This window comes from Mesoplodon mirus (genome assembly GCF_964341445.2).
Source record: "Mesoplodon mirus genome assembly, chromosome: 11".
Classification (NCBI taxonomy): domain Eukaryota; kingdom Metazoa; phylum Chordata; class Mammalia; order Artiodactyla; family Ziphiidae; genus Mesoplodon; species Mesoplodon mirus.
In genome coordinates, this window is record NC_138987.1 from 106037808 (window position 1) to 106061806 (window position 23999).

Genomic DNA, 23999 nt, shown 5'->3' on the forward strand with positions numbered 1-23999 from the left:
GTATCCATTTTTAGGTAACACCTATAAGTGATATGATATGGTATGTGTCTTTCACTTTCTGACTTACTACAAGTCACGTGATTACTTCTAGACTCATTTACGGTGCTGCAAATGGCATTGTGTCCTTTTTTTCCTTGGCTTCTCTTCTGCCTTAGCGAGGTCCATTTTCAACAATGTGATTCCCTGAGGGTTGTGGATTAGCTGACCTGGGCAGCCTTACCCTGCCGGCCCGCCCTCCCCAGGTGTGCCTCGTTGAGGTCAATATAAACAGCGCTCCAGGCAGCAATAGCCCCTGAAGCTGTGCCTGACTCCATATTCTCTGCCCCGTCAGCAGGCTCCGGGCTGTGCTGGTGGGTGGGAGTGAGGGGCCACAGCTTTGTGGGTGGCCCGGTGTGAGTGGCGCTCTGCTGGCCTTTCTGCAGGAGTTGCCAGGCTGACACCTGTAAAGAAGAGGATGTGTCACCCATACCTTCCGCTGGAATTTCTCTCCGGACAGAGGTGAGGAAGGAAAAAAGCAGTGGGGGCCAGGACAGGAGGTGTATCTCAGGCAGGGCAATGGAAAGCTTCCGGAAGAGCGCCCGGGGCCAGGACCACCCTGGCTGGCCTGCAGGCACCAAGTTGGCCTGCGTGCTGTCACTGGTGTGGCTCGACGGCCCTTCCTCTAGGCTTTCAAGCCCTTGTACATATTCAGGTGTTTTACCTGGGAAGGGTGGGAACAGTTCAGCAGCAGCTGGCCTGGGGCTCAGCTCACGTTTACGCAGAGATGCCTCGGCACAATCCCCCAGCTTTGCAATGAGGCCGCTCCTTGCGTGGGGGGTGGGGTGCTGGCTGTATGGGAGATGGTTCCCCACCTCTGACCAATTTCAGAATTGTTTACCGCTGGAGCAAGTGTCCAGATAGGGTTTTCCTCTGTATAAATGGTGGGTTCAGGTTTTTTTTTTTCTTTTATGTTTCAAGTTAGATTTTATTCCTCTTTTATGTATTTATAGATATAAGCATGGAAATAATTCATTCCTATAAATACATCTGTGTGATGGGAAGAACTTTTTTCTCTCTTATTTTTAAATTTTATTTTTTAGAATTTTGAAATTAATTAATTTATTTTTTTATACAGCAGTTTATTATTAGTTATGTATTTTATGCATATACATGTATACAGGTCAATCCCAATCTCCCAACTCATCCCACCACCACCACCCCATGGCTTCCCACACTTGGTGTCCATACGTTTGTTCTCTACCTCTGTGTCTCTATTTCTTCGCTGCAAACCAGTTCATCTGTACCATTTTTTAGGTTCCACATATATGCCTTAATATACAGTATTTGGTTTCCTCTTTCTGACTTCATTCTGTATGACAGTCCCTTGATCCATCGATGTCTCTACAAATGACCCAGTTTCATTCCTTTTTATGGCCGAGTAATATTCCATTTTATATATGTACCACATCTTTATCCATTTATCTGTCTGTGGGCATTTAGGTGGCTTCTATTACCTGGCTATTGTAAATTGTGCTGCAACGAACTTTGTGGTGAATGTGCCTTTTTGATTTACGGTTTTCTCTGGGTATATGCCCAGAAGTGGGATTGCTGGATCAGATGGTAATTCTATTTCTAGTTTTTTTAAGGAAACTCCATACTGTTCTCCATAGTGACTGTATCAATTTACATTCCCACCAATAGTGGAAGAGGGATCCTTTTGTCCACACCCTCCCCAGAATTGGTTGTTTGTAGATTTTCTGATGATGCCGATTCTAACAGGTGTGAGGTGATACCTCATTGTAGTTTTGATTTGCATTTCTCTAATAATTAGTGCTGTTGAGCAGCTTTTCATGGGCGTCTTGGCCATCTCTGTGTCTTCTTTGAAGAAACGCCTCTTTAGATCTTCTGCCCATTTTTGTATTGGGTTGTTTGTTTTTTTAATATTAAGCTGCATGAGCTGTTTATATATATTGGAGATTAAACCTCTGTCCATTGATTCGTTTGCAACGATTTTTGCCCATTCTGAGGGATGCCTTTTTCCATTCCCGTTTTTTTTTAACAAAAAAGGAAAGAAAGGAAAAGAAGCAGAACACTAATGTGCGTAAAATATGCCTTTTGAAACGGCCGTTTTGAAATATGGACGTCCTTTGAATTTTTTGGTCGATATGTGACCCCAGGAATTGTGTTCAGGGCAGGTGTCATTTACAGGCCTGCAATGATTTTGAATATCAACTGACCATTAGCGCTGGGATTAAAGCTGCTGTTGTGTGAAACGGCCACAAGGTGGCAGCAGTTCACCCTTACCAAATCTGGTTACTAGGGCAAGAGAGCCTCAGTGGAAGTGGTGTTTTAGATTGGAATTTAGAATGGAATGTGCCAGGAGAAAGCCCCTCAAGTTTGTCTCACTACTTCTTGTTCGTGTTTTTAATTTAATTTTTTTATTTTTTATTACAGCAAGTTTGATTACAATGTTTGGCTTGTTGTAGGTGTGGAAGATGTGGTTCTTTTACACATATACAGATGTCTGTTCTTCCTGGGATCCTTTTCCCATGTACGTTATGACAGAATGTTGAGTAGTCCTCTCTTGGTATTCTGTAGGTCTTTGGTGATTATATATGTCACCTGTGTTTGTATATGATTGTTAACCCCGATATCGTAATGAAACCAAACCTCACACCTTTCCTTTCGTGAACCATAAGTTTGTTTAATGAATCTGTGATTGCCCTTCTCCGTGGAAATATCTGCCCTGGTATCCATTTTTAGGTAACACCTATAAGTGATATGATATGGTATGTGTCTTTCACTTTCTGACTTACTACAAGTCACGTGATTACTTCTAGACTCATTTACGGTGCTGCAAATGGCATTGTGTCCTTTTTTCCCTTGGCTTCTCTTCTGCCTTAGCGAGGTCCATTTTCAACAATGTGATTCCCTGAGGGTTGTGGATTAGCTGACCTGGGCAGCCTTACCCTGCCGGCCCGCCCTCCCCAGGTGTGCCTCGTTGAGGTCAATATAAACAGCGCTCCAGGCAGCAATAGCCCCTGAAGCTGTGCCTGACTCCATATTCTCTGCCCCGTCAGCAGGCTCGGGGCTGTGCTGGTGGGTGGGAGTGAGGGGCCACAGCTTTGTGGGTGGCCCGGTGTGAGTGGCGCTCTGCTGGCCTTTCTGCAGGAGTTGCCAGGCTGACACCTGTAAAGAAGAGGATGTGTCACCCATACCTTCCGCTGGAATTTCTCTCCGGACAGAGGTGAGGAAGGAAAAAAGCAGTGGCGGCCAGGACAGGAGGTGTATCTCAGGCAGGGCAATGGAAAGCTTCCGGAAGAGCGCCCGGGGCCAGGACCACCCTGGCTGGCCTACAGGCACCAAGTTGGCCTGCGTGCTGTCACTGGTGTGGCTCGACGGCCCTTCCTCTAGGCTTTCAAGCCCTTGTACATATTCAGGTGTTTTACCTGGGAAGGGTGGGAACAGTTCAGCAGCAGCTGGCCTGGGGCTCAGCTCACGTTTACGCAGAGATGCCTCGGCACAATCCCCCAGCTTTGCAATGAGGCCGCTCCTTGCGTGGGGGGTGGGGTGCTGGCTGTATGGGAGATGGTTCCCCACCTCTGACCAATTTCAGAATTGTTTACCGCTGGAGCAAGTGTCCAGATAGGGTTTTCCTCTGTATAAATGGTGGGTTCAGGTTTTTTTTTTCTTTTATGTTTCAAGTTAGATTTTATTCCTCTTTTATGTATTTATAGATATAAGCATGGAAATAATTCATTCCTATAAATACATCTGTGTGATGGGAAGAACTTTTTTCTCTCTTATTTTTAAATTTTATTTTTTAGAATTTTGAAATTAATTAATTTATTTTTTTATACAGCAGTTTATTATTAGTTATGTATTTTATGCATATACATGTATACAGGTCAATCCCAATCTCCCAACTCATCCCACCACCACCACCCCATGGCTTCCCACACTTGGTGTCCATACGTTTGTTCTCTACCTCTGTGTCTCTATTTCTTCGCTGCAAACCAGTTCATCTGTACCATTTTTTAGGTTCCACATATATGCCTTAATATACAGTATTTGGTTTCCTCTTTCTGACTTCATTCTGTATGACAGTCCCTTGATCCATCGATGTCTCTACAAATGACCCAGTTTCATTCCTTTTTATGGCCGAGTAATATTCCATTTTATATATGTACCACATCTTTATCCATTTATCTGTCTGTGGGCATTTAGGTGGCTTCTATTACCTGGCTATTGTAAATTGTGCTGCAACGAACTTTGTGGTGAATGTGCCTTTTTGATTTACGGTTTTCTCTGGGTATATGCCCAGAAGTGGGATTGCTGGATCAGATGGTAATTCTATTTCTAGTTTTTTTAAGGAAACTCCATACTGTTCTCCATAGTGACTGTATCAATTTACATTCCCACCAATAGTGGAAGAGGGCTCCTTTTGTCCACACCCTCCCCAGAATTGGTTGTTTGTAGATTTTCTGATGATGCCGATTCTAACAGGTGTGAGGTGATACCTCATTGTAGTTTTGATTTGCATTTCTCTAATAATTAGTGCTGTTGAGCAGCTTTTCATGGGCGTCTTGGCCATCTCTGTGTCTTCTTTGAAGAAACGCCTCTTTAGATCTTCTGCCCATTTTTGTATTGGGTTGTTTGTTTTTTTAATATTAAGCTGCATGAGCTGTTTATATATATTGGAGATTAAACCTCTGTCCATTGATTCGTTTGCAACGATTTTTGCCCATTCTGAGGGATGCCTTTTTCCATTCCCGTTTTTTTTTAACAAAAAAGGAAAGAAAGGAAAACAAGCAGAACACTAATGTGCGTAAAATATGCCTTTTGAAACGGTCGTTTTGAAATATGGACGTCCTTTGAATTTTTTGGTCGATATGTGACCCCAGGAATTGTGTTCAGGGCAGGTGTCATTTACAGGCCTGCAATGATTTTGAATATCAACTGACCATTAGCGCTGGGATTAAAGCTGCTGTTGTGTGAAACGGCCACAAGGTGGCAGCAGTTCACCCTTACCAAATCTGGTTACTAGGGCAAGAGAGCCTCAGTGGAAGTGGTGTTCTAGATTGGAATTTAGAATGGAATGTGCCAGGAGAAAGCCCCTCAAGTTTGTCTCACTACTTCTTGTTCGTGTTTTTAATTTATTTTTTTTATTTTTTATTACAGCAAGTTTGATTACAATGTTTGGCTTGTTGTAGGTGTGGAAGATGTGGTTCTTTTACACATATACAGATGTCTGTTCTTCCTGGGATCCTTTTCCCATGTACGTTATGACAGAATGTTGAGTAGTCCTCTCTTGGTATTCTGTAGGTCTTTGGTGATTATATATGTCATCTGTGTTTGTATATGATTGTTAACCCCGATATCGTAATGAAACCAAACCTCACACCTTTCCTTTCGTGAACCATAAGTTTGTTTAATGAATCTGTGATTGCCCTTCTCCGTGGAAATATCTGCCCTGGTATCCATTTTTAGGTAACACCTATAAGTGATATGGTATGGTATGTGTCTTTCACTTTCTGACTTACTACAAGTCACGTGATTACTTCTAGACTCATTTACGGTGCTGCAAATGGCATTGTGTCCTTTTTTTCCTTCGCTTCTCTTCTGCCTTAGCGAGGTCCATTTTCAACAATGTGATTCCCTGAGGGTTGTGGATTAGCTGACCTGGGCAGCCTTACCCTGCCGGCCCGCCCTCCCCAGGTGTGCCTCGTTGAGGTCAATATAAACAGCGCTCCAGGCAGCAATAGCCCCTGAAGCTGTGCCTGACTCCATATTCTCTGCCCCGTCAGCAGTCTCGGGGCTGTGCTGGTGGGTGGGAGTGAGGGGCCACAGCTTTGTGGGTGGCCCGGTGTGAGTGGCGCTCTGCTGGCCTTTCTGCAGGAGTTGCCAGGCTGACACCTGTAAAGAAGAGGATGTGTCACCCATACCTTCCGCTGGAATTTCTCTCCGGACAGAGGTGAGGAAGGAAAAAAGCAGTGGGGGCCAGGACAGGAGGCGTATCTCAGGCAGGGCAATGGAAAGCTTCCGGAAGAGCGCCCGGGGCCAGGACCACCCTGGCTGGCCTGCAGGCACCAAGTTGGCCTGAGTGCTGTCGCTGGTGTGGCTCGACGGCCCTTCCTCTAGGCTTTCAAGCCCTTGTACATATTCAGGTGTTTTACCTGGGAAGGGTGGGAACAGTTCAGCAGCAGCTGGCCTGGGGCTCAGCTCACGTTTACGCACAGATGCCTCGGCACAATCCCCCAGCTTTGCAATGAGGCCGCTCCTTGTGTGGGGGGTGGGGTGCTGGCTGTATGGGAGATGGTTCCCCACCTCTGACCAATTTCAGAATTGTTTACCGCTGGAGCAAGTGTCCAGATAGGGTTTTCCTCTGTATAAATGGTGGGTTCAGGTTTTTTTTTTCTTTTATGTTTCAAGTTAGATTTTATTCCTCTTTTATGTATTTATAGATATAAGCATGGAAATAATTCATTCCTATAAATACATCTGTGTGATGGGAAGAACTTTTTTCTCTTTTATTTTTAAATTTTATTTTTTAGAATTTTGAAATTAATTAATTTATTTTTTTATACAGCAGGTTATTATTAGTTATGTATTTTATGCATATACATGTATACAGGTCAATCCCAATCTCCCAACTCATCCCACCACCACCACCCCATGGCTTCCCACACTTGGTGTCCATACGTTTGTTCTCTACCTCTGTGTCTCTATTTCTTCGCTGCAAACCAGTTCATCTGTACCATTTTTTAGGTTCCACATATATGCCTTAATATACAGTATTTGGTTTCCTCTTTCTGACTTCATTCTGTATGACAGTCCCTTGATCCATCGATGTCTCTACAAATGACCCAGTTTCATTCCTTTTTATGGCCGAGTAATATTTCATTTTATATATGTACCACATCTTTATCCATTTATCTGTCTGTGGGCATTTAGGTGGCTTCTATTACCTGGCTATTGTAAATTGTGCTGCAACGAACTTTGTGGTGAATGTGCCTTTTTGATTTACGGTTTTCTCTGGGTATATGCCCAGAAGTGGGATTGCTGGATCAGATGGTAATTCTATTTCTAGTTTTTTTAAGGAAACTCCATACTGTTCTCCATAGGGACTGTATCAATTTACATTCCCACCAATAGTGGAAGAGGGCTCCTTTTGTCCACACCCTCCCCAGAATTGGTTGTTTGTAGATTTTCTGATGATGCCGATTCTAACAGGTGTGAGGTGATACCTCATTGTAGTTTTGATTTGCATTTCTCTAATAATTAGTGCTGTTGAGCAGCTTTTCATGGGCGTCATGGCCATCTCTGTGTCTTCTTTGAAGAAACGCCTCTTTAGATCTTCTGCCCATTTTTGTATTGGGTTGTTTGTTTTTTTAATATTAAGCTGCATGAGCTGTTTATATATATTGGAGATTAAACCTCTGTCCATTGATTCGTTTGCAACGATTTTTGCCCATTCTGAGGGATGCCTTTTTCCATTCCCGTTTTTTTTTAACAAAAAAGGAAAGAAAGGAAAAGAAGCAGAACACTAATGTGCGTAAAATATGCCTTTTGAAACGGTCGTTTTGAAATATGGACGTCCTTTGAATTTTTTGGTCGATATGTGACCCCAGGAATTGTGTTCAGGGCAGGTGTCATTTACAGGCCTGCAATGATTTTGAATATCAACTGACCATTAGCGCTGGGATTAAAGCTGCTGTTGTGTGAAACGGCCACAAGGTGGCAGCAGTTCACCCTTACCAAATCTGGTTACTAGGGCAAGAGAGCCTCAGTGGAAGTGGTGTTCTAGATTGGAGTTTAGAATGGAATGTGCCAGGAGAAAGCCCCTCAAGTTTGTCTCACTACTTCTTGTTCGTGTTTTTAATTAATTTTTTTTTGTTTTTTATTACAGCAAGTTTGATTACAATGTTTGGCTTGTTGTAGGTGTGGAAGATGTGGTTCTTTTACACATATACAGATGTCTGTTCTTCCTGGGATCCTTTTCCCATGTACGTTATGACAGAATGTTGAGTAGTCCTCTCTTGGTATTCTGTAGGTCTTTGGTGATTATATATGTCACCTGTGTTTGTATATGTCTGTTAACCCCGATATCGTAATGAAACCAATCCTCACACCTTTCCATTGGTGAACCATAAGTTTGTTTAATGAATCTGTGATTGCCCTTCTCCGTGGAAATATCTGCCCTGGTATCCATTTTTAGGTAACACCTATAAGTGATATGATATGGTATGTGTCTTTCACTTTCTGACTTACTACAAGTCACGTGATTACTTCTAGACTCATTTACGGTGCTGCAAATGGCATTGTGTCCTTTTTTTCTTGGCTTCTCTTCTGCCTTAGCGAGGTCCATTTTCAACAATGTGATTCCCTGAGGGTTGTGGATTAGCTGACCTGGGCAGTCTTACCCTGCCGGCCCGCCCTTCCCAGGTGTGCCTCGTTGAGGTCAATATAAACAGCGCTCCAGGCAGCAATAGCCCCTGAAGCTGTGCCTGACTCCATATTCTCTGCCCCGTCAGCAGTCTCGGGGCTGTGCTGGTGGGTGGGAGTGAGGGGCCACAGCTTTGTGGGTGGCCCGGTGTGAGTGGGGCTCTGCTGGCCTTTCTGCAGGAGTTGCCAGGCTGACACCTGTAAAGAAGAGGATGTGTCACCCATCCCTTCCGCTGGAATTTCACTCCGGACAGAGGTGAGGAAGGAAAAAAGCAGTGGGGGCCAGGACAGGAGGGGTATCTCAGGCAGGGCAATGGAAAGCTTCTGGAAGAGTGCCCGGGGCCAGGACCACCCTGGCTGGCCTGCAGGCACCAACTTGGCCTGCGTGCTGTCGCTGGTGTGGCTCGACGGCCCTTCCTCTAGGCTTTCAAGCCCTTGTACATATTCAGGTGTTTTACCTGGGAAGGGTCGGAACAGTTCAGCAGCAGCTGGCCTGGGTCTCAGCTCACGTTTACGCACAGATGTCTCGGCACAATCCTCCAGCTTTGCAATGAGGAAGCTCCTTGCGTGGGGGTTGGGGTGCTGGCTGTATGGGAGATGGTTCCCCACCTCTGACCAATTTCAGAATTGTTTACCGCTGGAGCAAGTGTCCAGATAGGGTTTTCCTCTGTATAAATGGTGGGTTCAAGGTTTTTTTTTCTTTTATGTTTCAAGTTAGATTTTATTCCTCTTTTATGTATTTATAGATATAAGCATGGAAATAATTCATTCCTATAAATACATCTGTGTGATGGGAAGTATTTTTTCTGTTTTATTTTTAAATTTTATTTTTTAAAATTTTGAAATTTAATTTTATTTATTTTTTTATAGAGCACGTTATTATTAGTTATGTATTTTATGTATATACATGTATACAGGTCAATCCCAAACTCCCAACTCATCCCACCACCACCACCCCATGGCTTCCCACACTTGGTGTCCATACGTTTGTTCTCTACCTCTGTGTCTCTATTTCTTCCCTGCAAACCAGTTCATCTGTACCATTTTTAGGCTCCACATATATGCATTAATATACAATATTTGTTTTCCTCTTTCTGACTTACTTCATTCTGTATGACAGTCTCTCGATCCATCGATGTCTCTACAAATGACCCAGTTTCATTCCTTTTTATGGCCGAGTCATATTCCATTTTATATATGTACCACATCTTTATCCATTCATCTGTCTGTGGGCATTTAGGTTGCTTCCATTACCTGGCTATTGTAAATAGTGCTGCAACGAACATTGTGGTGAATGTGCCTTTTTGAAATACGGTTTTCTCTGGGTATATGCCCAGAAGTGGGATTGCTGGATCAGATGGTAATTCTATTTCTAGTTTTTTTAAGGAAACTCCATACTGTTCTCCATAGTGACTGTATCAATTTACATTCCCACCAATAGTGGAAGAGGGCTCCTTTTGTCCACACCCTCCCCAGAATTGGTTGTTTGTAGATTTTCTGATGATGCCGATTCTAACAGGTGTGAGGTGATACCTCATTGTAGTTTTGATTTGCATTTCTCTAATAATTAGTGCTGTTGAGCAGCTTTTCATGTGTGTCTTGGCCATCTCTGTGTCTCCTTTGAAGAAACGTCTCTTTAGATCTTCTGCCCATTTTTTTTGGGTTGTTTGTTTTTTTAATATTAAGCTGCATGAGCTGTTTATATATATTGGAGATTAAACCTCTGTCCATTGATTCGTCTGCAACGATTTTCGCCCATTCTGAGGGATGCCTTTTTCCATTCCCGTGTTTTTTAACAAAAAAGGAAAGAAAGGAAAAGAAGCAGAACACTAATGTGCGTAAAATATGCCTTTTGAAACGGTCGTTTTGAAATATGGACGTCCTTTGAATTTTTTGGTCGATATGTGACCCCAGGATTTGTTTTCAGGGCAGGTGTCATTTACAGGCCTGCAATGATTTTGAATATCAACTGACCATTAGCGTTGGGATTAAAGCTGCTGTTGTGTGAAACGGCCACAAGGTGGCAGCAGTTCACCCTTACCAAATCTGGTTACTAGGGCAAGAGAGCCTCAGTGGAAGTGGTGTTCTAGATTGGAGTTTAGAATGGAATGTACCAGGAGAAAGCCCCTCACGTTTGTCTCACTACTTCTTGTTCGTGTTTTTAATTTAAGTTTTTATTTTTTATTACAGCAAGTTTGATTACAATGTTTGGCTTGTTGTAGGTGTGGAAGATGTGGTTCTTTTACACATATACAGATGACTGTTCTTCTTGGGATCCTTTTCCCATGTACGTTATGACAGAATGTTGAGTAGTCCTCTCTTGGTATTCTGGTGGTCTTTGGTGATTATATATGTCACCTGTGTTTGTATATGTCTGTTAACCCCGATATCGTAATGAAACCAATCCTCACACCTTTCCATTGGTGAACCATAAGTTTGTTTAATGAATCTGTGATTGCCCTTCTCCGTGGAAATATCTGCCCTGGTATCCATTTTTAGGTAACACCTATAAGTGATATGATATGATATGTGTCTTTCACTTTCTGACTTACTACAAGTCACGTGATTACTTCTAGACTCATCTACGGTGCTGCAAATGGCATTGTGTCCTTTTTTCCCTTGGCTTCTCTTCTGCCTTAGCGGGGTCCATTTTCAACAATGTGATTCCCTGAGGGTTGTGGATTAGCTGATCTGGGCAGCCTTACCCTGCCGGCCTGCCCTCCCCAGGTGTGCCTCGTTGAGGTCAATATAAACAGCGATCCAGGCAGCAGTAGCCTCTGAAGCTGTGCCTGACTCCATATTCTCTGCCCCGTCAGCAGTCTCGGGGCTGTGCTGGTGGGAGGGAGTGAGGGGCCACAGCTTTGTGGGTGGCCCGGTGTGAGTGGGGTTCTGCTGGCCTTTCTGCAGGAGTTGCCAGGCTGCCGCCTGTAAAGAAGAGGATGTGTCACCCATACCTTCCGCTGGAATTTCTCTCCGGACAGAGGTTAGGAAGGAAAAAAGCAGTGGGGGCCGGGACAGGATGCGTATCTCAGGCAGGGCAATGGAAAGCTTCTGGAAGAGCGCCGGGGCCAGGACCACGCTGGCTGGCCTGCAGGCACCAAGTTGGCCTGTGTGCTGTCGCTGGTGTGGCTCCACGGTCCTTCCTGTAGGCTTTCAAGCCCTTGTACATATTCAGGTGTTTTACCTGGAAAGGGTGGGAACAGTTCAGCAGCAGCTGGCCTGGGGCTCAGCTCACGTTTACTCACAGATGCCTCGGCACGGTCCCCCAGCTTTGCAATGAGGACGCTCCTTGCGTGGGGGGTGGGTTGCTGGCTGTATGGGAGATGGTTCCCCACCTCTGACCAATTTCAGAATTGTTTACCACTGGAGCAAGTGCCCTGATAGGGTTTTCCTCTGTATAACTCCTGGGTTCAGGTTTTTTTTTTCTTTTATGGTTCAAGTTAGATTTTATTCCCCTTTTATGTATTTATAGATATAAGCATGGAAATAATACATTCCTATAAATACATCTGTGTGATGGGAAGAATTTTTTCTGTTTTATTTTTAAATTTTATTTTTTAAAATTTTGAAATTTAATTTTATTTATTTTTTATAGAGCACGTTATTATTAGTTATGTATTTTATGTATATACATGTATACAGTTCAATCCCAAACTCCCAACTCATCCCACCACCACCACCCCATGGCTTCCCACACTTGGTGTCCATACGTTTGTTCTCTACCTCTGTGTCTCTATTTCTTCCCTGCAAACCAGTTCATCTGTACCATTTTTAGGCTCCACATATATGCATTAATATACAATATTTGTTTTCCTCTTTCTGACTTACTTCATTCTGTATGACAGTCTCTCGATCCATCGATGTCTCTACAAATGACCCAGTTTCATTCCTTTTTATGGCCGAGTCATATTCCATTTTATATATGTACCACATCTTTATCCATTCATCTGTCTGTGGGCATTTAGGTTGCTTCCATTACCTGGCTATTGTAAATAGTGCTGCAACGAACATTGTGGTGAATGTGCCTTTTTGAAATACGGTTTTCTCTGGGTATATGCCCAGAAGTGGGATTGCTGGATCAGATGGTAATTCTATTTCTAGTTTTTTTAAGGAAACTCCATACTGTTCTCCATAGTGACTGTATCAATTTACATTCCCACCAATAGTGGAAGAGGGCTCCTTTTGTCCACACCCTCCCCAGAATTGGTTGTTTGTAGATTTTCTGATGATGCCGATTCTAACAGGTGTGAGGTGATACCTCATTGTAGTTTTGATTTGCATTTCTCTAATAATTAGTGCTGTTGAGCAGCTTTTCATGTGTGTCTTGGCCATCTCTGTGTCTCCTTTGAAGAAACGTCTCTTTAGATCTTCTGCCCATTTTTTTTGGGTTGTTTGTTTTTTTAATATTAAGCTGCATGAGCTGTTTATATATATTGGAGATTAAACCTCTGTCCATTGATTCGTCTGCAACGATTTTCGCCCATTCTGAGGGATGCCTTTTTCCATTCCCGTGTTTTTTAACAAAAAAGGAAAGAAAGGAAAAGAAGCAGAACACTAATGTGCGTAAAATATGCCTTTTGAAACGGTCGTTTTGAAATATGGACGTCCTTTGAATTTTTTGGTCGATATGTGACCCCAGGATTTGTTTTCAGGGCAGGTGTCATTTACAGGCCTGCAATGATTTTGAATATCAACTGACCATTAGCGTTGGGATTAAAGCTGCTGTTGTGTGAAACGGCCACAAGGTGGCAGCAGTTCACCCTTACCAAATCTGGTTACTAGGGCAAGAGAGCCTCAGTGGAAGTGGTGTTCTAGATTGGAGTTTAGAATGGAATGTACCAGGAGAAAGCCCCTCACGTTTGTCTCACTACTTCTTGTTCGTGTTTTTAATTTAAGTTTTTATTTTTTATTACAGCAAGTTTGATTACAATGTTTGGCTTGTTGTAGGTGTGGAAGATGTGGTTCTTTTACACATATACAGATGACTGTTCTTCTTGGGATCCTTTTCCCATGTACGTTATGACAGAATGTTGAGTAGTCCTCTCTTGGTATTCTGGTGGTCTTTGGTGATTATATATGTCACCTGTGTTTGTATATGTCTGTTAACCCCGATATCGTAATGAAACCAATCCTCACACCTTTCCATTGGTGAACCATAAGTTTGTTTAATGAATCTGTGATTGCCCTTCTCCGTGGAAATATCTGCCCTGGTATCCATTTTTAGGTAACACCTATAAGTGATATGATATGATATGTGTCTTTCACTTTCTGACTTACTACAAGTCACGTGATTACTTCTAGACTCATCTACGGTGCTGCAAATGGCATTGTGTCCTTTTTTCCCTTGGCTTCTCTTCTGCCTTAGCGGGGTCCATTTTCAACAATGTGATTCCCTGAGGGTTGTGGATTAGCTGATCTGGGCAGCCTTACCCTGCCGGCCTGCCCTCCCCAGGTGTGCCTCGTTGAGGTCAATATAAACAGCGATCCAGGCAGCAGTAGCCTCTGAAGCTGTGCCTGACTCCATATTCTCTGCCCCGTCAGCAGTCTCGGGGCTGTGCTGGTGGGAGGGAGTGAGGGGCCACAGCTTTGTGGGTGGCCCGGTGTGAGTGGGGTTCTGCTGGCCTTTCTGCAGGAGTTGCCAGGCTGCCGCCTGTAAAGAAGAGGATGTGTCACCCATACCTTCCGCTGGAATTTCTCTCCGGACAGAGGTTAGGAAGGAAAAAAGCAGTGGGGGCCGGGACAGGATGCGTATCTCAGGCAGGGCAATGGAAAGCTTCTGGAAGAGCGCCGGGGCCAGGACCACGCTGGCTGGCCTGCAGGCACCAAGTTGGCCTGTGTGCTGTCGCTGGTGTGGCTCCACGGTCCTTCCTGTAGGCTTTCAAGCCCTTGTACATATTCAGGTGTTTTACCTGGAAAGGGTGGGAACAGTTCAGCAGCAGCTGGCCTGGGGCTCAGCTCACGTTTACTCACAGATGCCTCGGCACGGTCCCCCAGCTTTGCAATGAGGACGCTCCTTGCGTGGGGGGTGGGTTGCTGGCTGTATGGGAGATGGTTCCCCACCTCTGACCAATTTCAGAATTGTTTACCACTGGAGCAAGTGCCCTGATAGGGTTTTCCTCTGTATAACTCCTGGGTTCAGGTTTTTTTTTTCTTTTATGGTTCAAGTTAGATTTTATTCCCCTTTTATGTATTTATAGATATAAGCATGGAAATAATACATTCCTATAAATACATCTGTGTGATGGGAAGAATTTTTTCTGTTTTATTTTTAAATTTTATTTTTTAAAATTTTGAAATTTAATTTTATTTATTTTTTATAGAGCACGTTATTATTAGTTATGTATTTTATGTATATACATGTATACAGTTCAATCCCAAACTCCCAACTCATCCCACCACCACCACCCCATGGCTTCCCACACTTGGTGTCCATACGTTTGTTCTCTACCTCTGTGTCTCTATTTCTTCCCTGCAAACCAGTTCATCTGTACCATTTTTAGGCTCCACATATATGCATTAATATACAATATTTGTTTTCCTCTTTCTGACTTACTTCATTCTGTATGACAGTCTCTCGATCCATCGATGTCTCTACAAATGACCCAGTTTCATTCCTTTTTATGGCCGAGTCATATTCCATTTTATATATGTACCACATCTTTATCCATTCATCTGTCTGTGGGCATTTAGGTTGCTTCCATTACCTGGCTATTGTAAATAGTGCTGCAACGAACATTGTGGTGAATGTGCCTTTTTGAAATACGGTTTTCTCTGGGTATATGCCCAGAAGTGGGATTGCTGGATCAGATGGTAATTCTATTTCTAGTTTTTTTAAGGAAACTCCATACTGTTCTCCATAGTGACTGTATCAATTTACATTCCCACCAATAGTGGAAGAGGGCTCCTTTTGTCCACACCCTCCCCAGAATTGGTTGTTTGTAGATTTTCTGATGATGCCGATTCTAACAGGTGTGAGGTGATACCTCATTGTAGTTTTGATTTGCATTTCTCTAATAATTAGTGCTGTTGAGCAGCTTTTCATGTGTGTCTTGGCCATCTCTGTGTCTCCTTTGAAGAAACGTCTCTTTAGATCTTCTGCCCATTTTTTTTGGGTTGTTTGTTTTTTTAATATTAAGCTGCATGAGCTGTTTATATATATTGGAGATTAAACCTCTGTCCATTGATTCGTCTGCAACGATTTTCGCCCATTCTGAGGGATGCCTTTTTCCATTCCCGTGTTTTTTAACAAAAAAGGAAAGAAAGGAAAAGAAGCAGAACACTAATGTGCGTAAAATATGCCTTTTGAAACGGTCGTTTTGAAATATGGACGTCCTTTGAATTTTTTGGTCGATATGTGACCCCAGGATTTGTTTTCAGGGCAGGTGTCATTTACAGGACTGCAATGATTTTGAATATCAACTGACCATTAGCGTTGGGATTAAAGCTGCTGTTGTGTGAAACGGCCACAAGGTGGCAGCAGTTCACCCTTACCAAATCTGGTTACTAGGGCAAGAGAGCCTCAGTGGAAGTGGTGTTCTAGATTGGAGTTTAGAATGGAATGTACCAGGAGAAAGCCCCTCACGTTTGTCTCACTACTTCTTGTTCGTGTTTTTAATTTAAATTTTTATTTTTTATTACAGCAAGTTTGATTACAATGTTTGGCTTGTTGTAGGTGTGGAAGATGTGGTTCTTTTACTCATATACAGATGACTGTTCTTCTTGGGATCCTTTTCCCATGTACGTTATGACAGAATGTTGAGTAGTCCTCTCTTGGTATTCTGTAGGTCTTTGGTGATTATATATGTCACCTGTGTTTGTATATGTGTGTTAACCCCGATATCGTAATGAAACCAATCCTCACACCTTTCCATTGGTGAACCATAAGTTTGTTTAATGAATCTGTGATTGCCCTTCTCCGTGGAAATATCTGCCCTGGTATCCATTTTTAGGTAACACCTACAAGTGATATGATATGATATGTGTCTTTCACTTTCTGACTTACTACAAGTCACGTGATTACTTCTAGACTCATCTACGGTGCTGCAAATGGCATTGTGTCCTTTTTTCCCTTGGCTTCTCTTCTGCCTTAGCGGGGTCCATTTTCAACAATGTGATTCCCTGAGGGTTGTGGATTAGCTGACCTGGGCAGCCTTACCCTGCCGGCCCGCCCTCCCCAGGTATGCCTCGTTGAGATCAATATAAACAGAGCTCCAGGCAGCAATAGCCCCTGAAGCTGTGCCTGACTCCATATTCTCTGCCCCGTCAGCAGTCTCGGGGCTGTGCTGGTGGGAGGGAGTGAGGGGCCACAGCTTTGTGGGTGGCCCTGTGTGAGTGGGGTTCTGCGGGCCTTTCTGCAGGAGTTGCCAGGCTGCCGCCTGTAAAGAAGAGGATGTGTCACCCATACCTTCCGCTGGAATTTCTCTCCGGACAGAGGTGAGGCAGGAAAAAAGCAGTGAGGTCCGGGACAGGAGGGGTATCTCAGGCAGGGCAATGGAAAGCTTCTGGAAGAGGGCCCGGGGCCAGGACCACACTGGCTGTCCTTCAGGCACCAAGTTGGCCTGCGTGCTGTCGCTGGTGTGGCTCCACGGTCCTTCCTCTAGGCTTTCAAGCCCTTGTACATATTCAGGTGTTTTACCTGGAAAGGGTGGGAACAGATCAGAAGCAGCTGACCTGGGGCTCAGCTCACGTTTACTCACAGATGCCTCGGCACGGTCCCCCAGCTTTTCAATGAGGACGCTCCTTGTGTGGGGGGTGGGTGGCTGGCTGTATGGGAGATGGTTCCCCACCTCTGACCAATTTCAGAATTGTTTACCGCTGGAGCAAGTGCCGTGATATGTTTTTCCTCTGTATAACTCGTGGGTTCAATTTTTTTTCTTTTATGGTTCAAGTTAGATTTTATTCCTCTTTTATGTATTTATAAATATAAGCATGGAAATAATTCATTCCTATAAATACATCTGTGTGACGGGAAGAATTTTTTCTGTTTTATTTTTAAATTTTATTTTTTAAAATTTTGAAATTTAATTTTATTTATGTTTTTATACAGTATGTTATTATTAGTTATGTATTTTATGCATATACATGTATACAGGTCAATCCCAATCTCCCAAATCATCCCACCACCACCACCCCATGGATTCCCACCCTTGGTGTCCATACGTTTGTTCTCTACCTCTGTGTCTCTATTTCTTCCCTGCAAACCAGTTCATCTGTACCATTTTTAGGCTCCACATATATGCATTAATATACAATATTTGTTTTCCTCTTTCTGACTTACTTCATTCTGTATGACAGTCTCTCGATCCATCGATGTCTCTACAAATGACCCAGTTTCATTCCTTTTTATGGCCGAGTCATATTCCATTTTATATATGTACCACATCTTTATCCATTCATCTGTCTGTGGGCATTTAGGTTGCTTCCATTACCTGGCTATTGTAAATAGTGCTGCAACGAACATTGTGGTGAATGTGCCTTTTTGAAATACGGTTTTCTCTGGGTATATGCCCAGAAGTGGGATTGCTGGATCAGATGGTAATTCTATTTCTAGTTTTTTTAAGGAAACTCCATACTGTTCTCCATAGGGACTGTATCAATTTACATTCCCACCAATAGTGGAAGAGGGCTCCTTTTGTCCACACCCTCCCCAGAATTGGTTGTTTGTAGATTTTCTGATGATGCCAATTCTAACAGGTGTGAGGTGATACCTCATTGTAGTTTTGATTTGCATTTCTCTAATAATTAGTGCTGTTGAGCAGCTTTTCATGTGCGTCTTGGCCATCTCTGTGTCTCCTTTGAAGAAACGTCTCTTTAGATCTTCTGCCCATTTTTTTTTGGGTGGTTTCTTTTTTTTAATATTAAGCTGCATGAGCTGTTTATATATATTGGAGATTAAACCTGTGTCCATTGATTCGTTTGCAAAGATTTTCACCCATCCTGAGGGATGCCTTTTTCCATTCCCGTGTTTTTTAACAAAAAAGGAAAGAAAGGAAAAGAAGCAGAACACTAATGTGCGTAAAATATGCCTTTTGAAACGGTCGTTTTGAAATATGGACATCCTTTGAATTTTTTGGTCGATATGTGACCCCAGGATTTGTTTTCAGGGCAGGTGTCATTTACAGGCCTGCAATGATTTTGAATATCAACTGACCTTTAGCGTTGGGATTAAAGCTGCTGTTGTGTGAAACGGCCACAAGGTGGCAGCAGTTCACCCTTACCAAATCTGGTTACTAGGGCAAGAGAGCCTCAGTGGAAGTGGTGTTCCAGATTGGAGTTTAGAATGGAATGTACCAGGAGAAAGCCCCTCACGTTTGTCTCACTACTTCTTGTTCGTGTTTTTAATTTAAGTTTTTATTTTTTATTACAGCAAGTTTGATTACAATGTTTGGCTTGTTGTAGGTGTGGAAGATGTGGTTCTTTTACACATATACAGATGACTGTTCTTCTTGGGATCCTTTTCCCATGTACGTTATGACAGAATGTTGAGTAGTCCTCTCTTGGTATTCTGTAGGTCTTTGGTGATTATATATGTCACCTGTGTTTGTATATGTCTGTTAACCCCGATATCGTAATGAAACCAATCCTCACACCTTTCCATTGGTGAACCATAAGTGTGTTTAATGAATCTGTGATTGCCCTTCTCCGTGGAAATATCTGCCCTGGTATCCATTTTTAGGTAACACCTACAAGTGATATGATATGATATGTGTCTTTCACTTTCTGACTTACTACAAGTCACGTGATTACTTCTAGACTCATCTACGGTGCTGCAAATGGCATTGTGTCCTTTTTTCCCTTGGCTTCTCTTCTGCCTTAGCGGGGTCCATTTTCAACAATGTGATTCCCTGAGGGTTGTGGATTAGCTGACCTGGGCAGCCTTACCCTGCCGGCCCGCCCTCCCCAGGTATGCCTCGTTGAGATCAATATAAACAGAGCTCCAGGCAGCAATAGCCCCTGAAGCTGTGCCTGACTCCATATTCTCTGCCCCGTCAGCAGTCTCGGGGCTGTGCTGGTGGGAGGGAGTGAGGGGCCACAGCTTTGTGGGTGGCCCTGTGTGAGTGGGGTTCTGCGGGCCTTTCTGCAGGAGTTGCCAGGCTGCCGCCTGTAAAGAAGAGGATGTGTCACCCATACCTTCCGCTGGAATTTCTCTCCGGACAGAGGTGAGGCAGGAAAAAAGCAGTGAGGTCCGGGACAGGAGGGGTATCTCAGGCAGGGCAATGGAAAGCTTCTGGAAGAGGGCCCGGGGCCAGGACCACACTGGCTGTCCTTCAGGCACCAAGTTGGCCTGCGTGCTGTCGCTGGTGTGGCTCCACGGTCCTTCCTCTAGGCTTTCAAGCCCTTGTACATATTCAGGTGTTTTACCTGGAAAGGGTGGGAACAGATCAGAAGCAGCTGACCTGGGGCTCAGCTCACGTTTACTCACAGATGCCTCGGCACGGTCCCCCAGCTTTTCAATGAGGACGCTCCTTGTGTGGGGGGTGGGTGGCTGGCTGTATGGGAGATGGTTCCCCACCTCTGACCAATTTCAGAATTGTTTACCGCTGGAGCAAGTGCCGTGATATGTTTTTCCTCTGTATAACTCGTGGGTTCAATTTTTTTTCTTTTATGGTTCAAGTTAGATTTTATTCCTCTTTTATGTATTTATAAATATAAGCATGGAAATAATTCATTCCTATAAATACATCTGTGTGACGGGAAGAATTTTTTCTGTTTTATTTTTAAATTTTATTTTTTAAAATTTTGAAATTTAATTTTATTTATGTTTTTATACAGTACGTTATTATTAGTTATGTATTTTATGCATATACATGTATACAGGTCAATCCCAATCTCCCAAATCATCCCACCACCACCACCCCATGGATTCCCACCCTTGGTGTCCATACGTTTGTTCTCTACCTCTGTGTCTCTATTTCTTCCCTGCAAACCAGTTCATCTGTACCATTTTTAGGCTCCACATATATGCATTAATATACAATATTTGTTTTCCTCTTTCTGACTTACTTCATTCTGTATGACAGTCTCTCGATCCATCGATGTCTCTACAAATGACCCAGTTTCATTCCTTTTTATGGCCGAGTCATATTCCATTTTATATATGTACCACATCTTTATCCATTCATCTGTCTGTGGGCATTTAGGTTGCTTCCATTACCTGGCTATTGTAAATAGTGCTGCAACGAACATTGTGGTGAATGTGCCTTTTTGAAATACGGTTTTCTCTGGGTATATGCCCAGAAGTGGGATTGCTGGATCAGATGGTAATTCTATTTCTAGTTTTTTTAAGGAAACTCCATACTGTTCTCCATAGGGACTGTATCAATTTACATTCCCACCAATAGTGGAAGAGGGCTCCTTTTGTCCACACCCTCCCCAGAATTGGTTGTTTGTAGATTTTCTGATGATGCCAATTCTAACAGGTGTGAGGTGATACCTCATTGTAGTTTTGATTTGCATTTCTCTAATAATTAGTGCTGTTGAGCAGCTTTTCATGTGCGTCTTGGCCATCTCTGTGTCTCCTTTGAAGAAACGTCTCTTTAGATCTTCTGCCCATTTTTTTTTGGGTGGTTTCTTTTTTTTAATATTAAGCTGCATGAGCTGTTTATATATATTGGAGATTAAACCTGTGTCCATTGATTCGTTTGCAAAGATTTTCACCCATCCTGAGGGATGCCTTTTTCCATTCCCGTGTTTTTTAACAAAAAAGGAAAGAAAGGAAAAGAAGCAGAACACTAATGTGCGTAAAATATGCCTTTTGAAACGGTCGTTTTGAAATATGGACATCCTTTGAATTTTTTGGTCGATATGTGACCCCAGGATTTGTTTTCAGGGCAGGTGTCATTTACAGGCCTGCAATGATTTTGAATATCAACTGACCTTTAGCGTTGGGATTAAAGCTGCTGTTGTGTGAAACGGCCACAAGGTGGCAGCAGTTCACCCTTACCAAATCTGGTTACTAGGGCAAGAGAGCCTCAGTGGAAGTGGTGTTCCAGATTGGAGTTTAGAATGGAATGTACCAGGAGAAAGCCCCTCACGTTTGTCTCACTACTTCTTGTTCGTGTTTTTAATTTAAGTTTTTATTTTTTATTACAGCAAGTTTGATTACAATGTTTGGCTTGTTGTAGGTGTGGAAGATGTGGTTCTTTTACACATATACAGATGATTGTTCTTCTTGGGATCCTTTTCCCATGTACGTTATGACAGAATGTTGAGTAGTCCTCTCTTGGTATTCTGTAGGTCTTTGGTGATTATATATGTCACCTGTGTTTGTATATGTCTGTTAACCCCGATATCGTAATGAAACCAATCCTCACACCTTTCCATTGGTGAACCATAAGTGTGTTTAATGAATCTGTGATTGCCCTTCTCCGTGGAAATATCTGCCCTGGTATCCATTTTTAGGTAACACCTATAAGTGATATGATATGATATGTGTCTTTCACTTTCTGACTTACTACAAGTCACGTGATTACTTCTAGACTCATCTACGGTGCTGCAAATGTCATTGTGTCCTTTTTTCCCTTGGCTTCTCTTCTGCCTTAGCGGGGTCCATTTTCAACAATGTGATTCCCTGAGGGTTGTGGATTAGCTGACCTGGGCAGCCTTACCCTGCCGGCCCGCCCTCCCCAGGTGTGCCTCGTTGAGGTCAATATAAACAGCGCTCCAGGCAGCAATAGCCCCTGAAGCTGTGCCTGACTCCATATTCTCTGCCCCGTCAGCAGGCTCGGGGCTGTGCTGGTGGGAGGGAGTGAGGGGCCACAGCTTTGTGGGTGGCCCGGTGTGAGTGGGGTTCTGCTGGCCTTTCTGCAGGAGTTGCCAGGCTGCCGCCTGTAAAGAAGAGGATGTGTCACCCATACCTTCCGCTGGAATTTCTCTCCGGACAGAGGTGAGGAAGGAAAAAAGCAGTGGGGGCCGGGACAGGAGGGGTATCTCAGGCAGGGCAATGGAAAGCTTCTGGAATAGCACCAGGGTCCAGGACAATGCTGGCTGTCCTTCAGGCACCAAGTTGGCCTGCGTGCTGTCACTGGTGTGGCTCCACGGTCCTTACTCTAGGCTTTCAAGCCCTTGTACATATTCAGGTGTTTTACCTGGAAAGGGTGGGAACAGTTCAGCAGCAGCTGGCCTGGGGCTCAGCTCACGTTTACTCACAGATGCCTCGGCACGGTCCCCCAGCTTTGCAATGAGGACGCTCCTTGTGTGGGGGGTGGGTTGCTGGCTGTATGGGAGATGGTTCCCCACCTCTGACCAATTTCAGAATTGTTTACCACTGGAGCAAGTGCCCTGATAGGGTTTTCCTCTGTATAACTCCTGGGTTCAGGTTTTTTTTTTTCTTTTTTGGTTCAAGTTAGATTTTATTCCCCTTTTATGTATTTATAGATATAAGCATGGAAATAATTCTTTCCTATAAATACATCTGTGTGATGGGAAGAATTTTTTCTGTTTTATTTTTAAATTTTATTTTTTAAAATTTTGAAATTTAATTTTATTTATTTTTTTTATACAGCACGTTATTATTAGTTATGTATTTTATGTATATACATGTATACAGTTCAATCCCAAACTCCCAACTCATCCCACCACCACCACCCCATGGCTTCCCACACTTGGTGTCCATACGTTTGTTCTCTACCTCTGTGTCTCTATTTCTTCCCTGCAAACCAGTTCATCTGTACCATTTTTAGGCTCCACATATATGCATTAATATACAATATTTGTTTTCCTCTTTCTGACTTACTTCATTCTGTATGACAGTCTCTCGATCCATCGATGTCTCTACAAATGACCCAGTTTCATTCCTTTTTATGGCCGAGTCATATTCCATTTTATATATGTACCACATCTTTATCCATTCATCTGTCTGTGGGCATTTAGGTTGCTTCCATTACCTGGCTATTGTAAATAGTGCTGCAACGAACATTGTGGTGAATGTGCCTTTTTGAAATACGGTTTTCTCTGGGTATATGCCCAGAAGTGGGATTGCTGGATCAGATGGTAATTCTATTTCTAGTTTTTTTAAGGAAACTCCATACTGTTCTCCATAGTGACTGTATCAATTTACATTCCCACCAATAGTGGAAGAGGGCTCCTTTTGTCCACACCCTCCCCAGAATTGGTTGTTTGTAGATTTTCTGATGATGCCGATTCTAACAGGTGTGAGGTGATACCTCATTGTAGTTTTGATTTGCATTTCTCTAATAATTAGTGCTGTTGAGCAGCTTTTCATGTGTGTCTTGGCCATCTCTGTGTCTCCTTTGAAGAAACGTCTCTTTAGATCTTCTGCCCATTTTTTTTGGGTTGTTTGTTTTTTTAATATTAAGCTGCATGAGCTGTTTATATATATTGGAGATTAAACCTCTGTCCATTGATTCGTCTGCAACGATTTTCGCCCATTCTGAGGGATGCCTTTTTCCATTCCCGTGTTTTTTAACAAAAAAGGAAAGAAAGGAAAAGAAGCAGAACACTAATGTGCGTAAAATATGCCTTTTGAAACGGTCGTTTTGAAATATGGACGTCCTTTGAATTTTTTGGTCGATATGTGACCCCAGGATTTGTTTTCAGGGCAGGTGTCATTTACA